At 42.5% G+C, this 6,019-nt stretch overlaps 1 protein-coding gene across 1 annotated transcript in view; it reads left to right on the forward strand.

Annotated features, from left to right (window-relative positions):
* The window catches only part of POR (cytochrome p450 oxidoreductase), a 141,708-nt gene that overhangs the window by 105,394 nt on the left and 30,295 nt on the right, over positions 1-6,019 (forward strand). The window lies entirely within an intron of this gene.

Raw genomic sequence — 6,019 nt, forward strand, 5'->3', positions numbered from 1 at the left:
ATATTATTGGCGACTTGGCATCTCTCTCTCCCCCTCTCTTTCCTCTCTTGCAGTGCGGGAAACGGCACCGCATTCCTGTTCAAATCACATGAAACCATTTACAGTGCTGAGGTCTATACCCTAGAAAGTAACCAGGAACAACTGTTCCAAATGAGAATGGTCTGCTATGGAGTTTGTCCAAGAGAAAATACTAGCCCCCATCAGACAAGCACCACCACACTGAGGTTATAGAGTATGTCCACAGCTGCCTTACCCATGGTGGCAGGCCAAGGCCTGCCTCGTAGTGGGATACACCAGTGAAAAAAAAAAAGGCGCTTGCATTTCACATAAAGGGGTCTCTCCCACTGAATACTGTGTAAAAACTAGAACAAAGTAGCTATAACATATAATGTTTCACTTATACTTGTGATTAGGTAGTGTGAGGTAGCGCCAGGTAAAGATTATCGATTGGAAAAGATGCCCCCTCATTAAACAGGCATCTATCCAGTTGAAAACAGCAGCAGTTTTCAAAGAATCGGGTAGTTTTTCCCTCCGTTACACAGAGCCTGCTAGGATAAATGAGGCGATACGTGATGCCTTTATCCCAAGGATGTTTCTGAACCTCTGTAAAGGACCTCCTGTATTGTTGGATCTCTGGAGAGTAGTCTGGAAATAGTAAGATTTAAGCATTTTTGTGGATTTAGTCTGGATGTTTTCTGGCAGCAGCAAGGATCATATCCAGATTCTTGTAAAGCAGCAGTTGTATCAAAAAGTAACTCAGAGGGGTCCCTGGGATTGGAGGCATTGGGAGACAAAAAGCGCTCTCTACCACAAAGGTCAGTGGAAGGCTGGCAAGGCCCTGTAAGGTAGTTGGAAAGGTCTCAGCAAATTAAACAGGCGTAGCCCCCTCTGCCTGTTCAGATATGTCCAACACCCTGGGATTGTTGCAGCTGAGCCTGTTTTTCAGTATTATTTAATTGTTCTTAGCAGCATAGGACAAAAATATTGGCGCAAAAAAAGGGGATATGATTGAGCCCCACTGGTAACGATTGTAATAATAACAATTTAGTCCATAAGGCAATCCATAGGACAAGTCTATATGCAGGGTCCTTTTAGGTGGCAGCTCAGTGTGCAAGAAAGAAGGAGCTTGTGGATAGCTGGGAAGGAAACATAAGTGCCATCTAAGTGTAGCATATGAACTTTAATAACAGCTATGTAGAAATGTACTTGCAATGACAAGCCATATATTGGGCATTTGAACAGCACTGCAAGATGTCCCTGTTGGAAGAACAGAGTCAGGATGGCCTCGTGGGCTGGGCCTTGGGGTGATGCGGCCAATGGATGCCGGCACTTCCTAGAACAGCGGGGCGCTCACAACAGCTCGTCTTGATGTCCCTTCCAGGTGCAGGGAGATCTCCTAAACGACTTGTTTTTGGAGCATGTGCTCCTTCTTCAGGAAGTGACATCAGGACGAGCCATTGAGAGCGGCCCGCTGTTCTAGGAAGTGCCGGCATCCACTGGCAGCATTCTCCTGAGGTCCAGCCCCTGAGGCCATCTTGACTCTGCTCTGCCAACAAGGACATCCTGCAGCACTGTTCAAATGCCCAATATATGGCTTGTCGTTGTGCGTACATAGCTGCTATTAAACTTCATATGCTACACTTAAATAGCGCTTGTGATTCCTTCCCTGCTATCCACAAGCTTTCATTTTTCTTGTAGGGCTTTTACTTGCCATTGCAGAGCACAAAGTTCAGTTGAGTCCGCTTTAAACTTGTTGAGGTCGTTTTGTAAAGTGAACATCCATGGAAAGCAAGTTTCTTTGCTGTAGGTGCTTCTTTACAGGCAGTGATGGCTGTGGGGTTATCTGCACCTGATGGCCCACCATCATAATCATCCCCTAGGGCTGCCTGTATGCCCACTAACATTCTTCTGCATACAGTTGGCATCTCGAAGATGGCCATCTCAGAAAGAATGTGGGAAAAATCCACTGGGGTGTGGGCGAGTTTTGGCTTTTCGGAGATGGTAGGAGAACCTCTTATAAGTACTCGGCAGGAAGCCGGTTCACACAGTATGGGAGCACTCAACGTACTTGTCTGTTTTTTATATTGATACACCAAGTGGAATGTTACAATAGAATGCAGTAAGATAAAAAAAAAAAACCTTCTGCCTTTTAGAACCACATTAGCCCCTTTGTCTGGTATGCACTAGTGCAGTTTGAGTCGAACCATCACGTTTTCAGTGGTGTCTGTTCATATCAATGTAAGTCAGCACGGGGCTGTTTTGCCAAAATGTTTGTTAGAGATGCACCAAAATTTCGGTGGCTGAAAATGATGTTTTTGGCATTTTGCCGATAGAGAAAAAGGTGCCGATAATGGCGCAGAAAACGCACCCAATTTTGCTTATGTGCTTATGCTTTATGGTTTGTTTTTCATAGGTCATGTGACTAAAAAAACACATCAGAAACGTAACATTGGTGCGTTATTGATGTGTCCTTGCTGTGTTTAATGCATTTCAATAGGGAGGTGGGTTTTTAGTGCATTTTTTTTAACGGACTAAAAATGCAGCAAGCAAGATTTTTTTTTTTTTTTAACACCGCAACAGAAGTGCAATGGACCATTGTGAAGACATACATAGGATTTAAAGGGATACATTTTTCTTGAGCATTTCATGTGCTAAAGGTCCCAAAAATGGCAGACCATAAATTCATATAATTTTCATATTAATTAAAAAGTCAAATCTAATACAAATGTGTGTGTGTGTATATGTGTGTGTATAGAAATCGCATGAATGTACAACTTTAATGTGATTTGGAAAGTGATTTTAGTCCCCTCCCAGGCAAATACTTGGTCCATGAAAAGTAGTAGTACCCCTAAGACCTAAAATCATGTCTGTTGGATCAAAATTGCATCACACTACTGTGAACTAGGCCCTAAAAGAATTAATACAATTTGAAGACTTCATGGTCCATGATGCCGTACACTTTGGACCCACATTTCAGAAGCTATAGCTTTGCAGGAGGGAAGGGACATTTCACTAGGGTGAGCTCTTCTTCTCCTGATCATTCCTGTGCTGAAATTACAATTCCTGGCATCCATTATTCTAATAAATAGTAATAAATAGATAAGGTGGAGTAGTGAGTAAACACTAGTCAGTGTGCATCTGCCCTGAAGAACATCTTCCATCCAGAAGGCTGAGTGGGTAACATGCTGGTGGGTCTCGTTTATTAAATAAAGTTTACTATGCTTCAGTTATGAATGAACACAGTACTGATCACTCATTGTGGTCATTCAGAAAAGGAAGAGGCCGGTAAATTACATATTTACTGGCCCATTCCCCAGCTCTCCATCCAGAACACCCCCTTACCCCCGTGTGCCAACAGCAGCCGTTGGGAGAGGAAAGCCGGTAGTGCTGGGGGTGGGGGGGACAGGGAGGATGATGTGTGCTGCAGGGGGTGGGGCAATTACAGAAACGATGTGCTGTGTGTCTCCTGCAGAAGCTGGAGGGAGAGGGGGAGGAAATGGCTTCAGTTGCTGCAGGGGGAGACACAGGACATCATTCCTGTAATTCCACCCCCGCAGCACCAATCATCCTCCTTGTCCTGCCAACATCTGATTTCCCCCTGCTGCCTGGGCCCCCTACAGGAGAACTGGTGGCACATCCTTATCAGCGGCCGTGGTCAGCAGAATCTAAGTTGGGCCTGTGTGGACAGGCAAATACAGCATGAATGCAGGTGCATTCAGCTTTCATTTGATATGGTTCTGACCTCTTCCTCAGACTTTTTGAGCTACTTGTATTCTAATTAACTTGCATGGGAAGAAAAGCTGTTCTGAGGCAAAGGCCTATGTACAAAAGTCTGAAATGTAGTGTCGTCACATGGAAATGACAATGGTTTTATCTATTCAGTCTGGGGAGTTTACAGCCACAAAATATCATTAGAATGGTAAAAAGTATAAATGACTGGCTTATGTTCTTACATTAATTTGAACTATATCAAAATGTACTTGGTGTTCCACTTTAATTACGTATTTTATATGGTGTATTGTTTTTCCAACTGTGTGTGTATTGTATCTGGTGGTTGCTGGTATATTTTTCATGAGTTGAAGACATCAGCACATGTTGATTTCCAAGTAGAATAAAGATGATGATTTTGTAGTCTAAATATTAGCTGAGCTCTTTGATGGGTTTCTAGCTGGTGTTCTTTACTTGTTCTTTCAAATCATGATCGCAATTGTGTCCTTTGCTAGAACTTAGCAACTGCGGAGCCCTTTGTGTAGAGATTTTTATTTTGTCACTCACCGCATATTTAATCAATTAGGACATTCCTCATGAGGAAAACAGGACTATGCATGCAAGGAACCGGGATAATTAATACCAGGCTTCTTATACTGCCATCACTCTGACTGCCTTCTTTACCATGAGAAAGGTAACTAGACAATGAGAGGCAGTCTACAGAGACATTCCCATTTGTCACTGACAGCATTTTAGCTGGTGACATGCGAGAACTGCCATTAGCAGTTATAGCATTAGCAGAGAGGTTCTCATGCTTCTTGGAATCAAGTATCCTAATCTCATCCTAACTCATACCAATACAAATGCAAATAGGGCTGTTATATTGAAAATACAAACTTGCTATGTGGCCAACCATCTGCTGCAGAGTGCTGGCAAATTATTACCGGGATGCCATTTAATAAAAATTACTGTTTAGGTTGCTCGTTATTAAATGTGTGTGTATGTATGTATTGTAAATGTGTGTGTGTGTGTGTGTGTGTGTATATGTATGTATTGTAAATGTATGTATGTGTGTGTATATATATATATATATATATATATAATATAGTGCTCAGCATTAATGAATTCCCCCCTCTTTTGAAAAGTAAGATTTTATGCAATACCTCAATGAACACAAGAGCAATTTTTGCACAATTTTGACAAAACTTCAAAACTTAGTTTTATAGTACATTTGTTTAGCTCATTACATGATAGTAAGGGTAATATAACTTGGATTACAAAATCTTCAGTTTTACTCAAATTGATGCAGAAATGAATACACCCCACAACAAAAACTATTCTATATACGATTTTGTATGACCCCCCCCCCCCCCATGATTTTGTAAGGACAGCACCAAGTATTCTAGACATGGAATGAACAAGGTGGCGACCTATTGCAACATCTATCTTTTTTTCCATTCTTCAAGAGCGACCTCTTTTAGAGCCTGGATGCTGGATGGAGAGTGATGCTCAACTTGTCTCTTCAGAATTCCCCCTAGGTGTTAGATTGGGTTCAAGTCAGGAGACCTACTTGGCCACTGAATCACTTTCACCCTGTTCTTCTTCGGAAATGCAACAGTGGCCTTAGATGTGTGATTTGGATCATTGTCATGTTGGAAAAGTGCACGATGACCAAGGGCACGGAGTGATGGTAGCATCTTCTCTTTCAATATAAAGCAGTAAATCTGTGAATTCATGATACCATCAATATAATGCAGCTCCCCAACACCAGCAGCACTCATGCAGCCCCAGAGGAGGACACTGCAACCACCATGTTTTACTATCGGCACCATGCATTTTTCTTTGTACTCCTCTTTGTGACACCATACAGTTTTTTTGAAGCAATCCGTTCCAAAAACATTTTATCTTGGACTCATCACTTCAGAATACAAGTCCCAGTAGTCGTCCTCTTTTTCAGCATGGGCCCTGGCAAATTCTTTGCAGGCTTTTTTGTGCATGGGCTTTAGGAGAGGCTTCCTTTGTGGACAACACCCATGCATGCCATTCCTCTGCAGTGTACACCGTATTGTGTCATGGGAAACAATAGTCCCAGTTTGGCTTTCCACTTCTTTAGCTAACTGCAGTGAACTTGCGCTGTGTTTTTTCTCCATCCTTTCTCATCAGAAGTCGCTCCCTGTCCAGGTGTTAACTTTTGTGCATGGCTTGGTGGTCTCTGTGAGATGGTTGCAGTTTAGGGTTGCCACCTCATCTCTAAACCAGTACACACAATAATTACACTGGTTCTGTGGCTGATTAAGGTGGTAATTAAACT

This window comes from Pelophylax lessonae (genome assembly GCF_965119305.1).
Source record: "Pelophylax lessonae genome assembly, chromosome: 2".
In the NCBI taxonomy this organism is placed as follows: domain Eukaryota; kingdom Metazoa; phylum Chordata; class Amphibia; order Anura; family Ranidae; genus Pelophylax; species Pelophylax lessonae.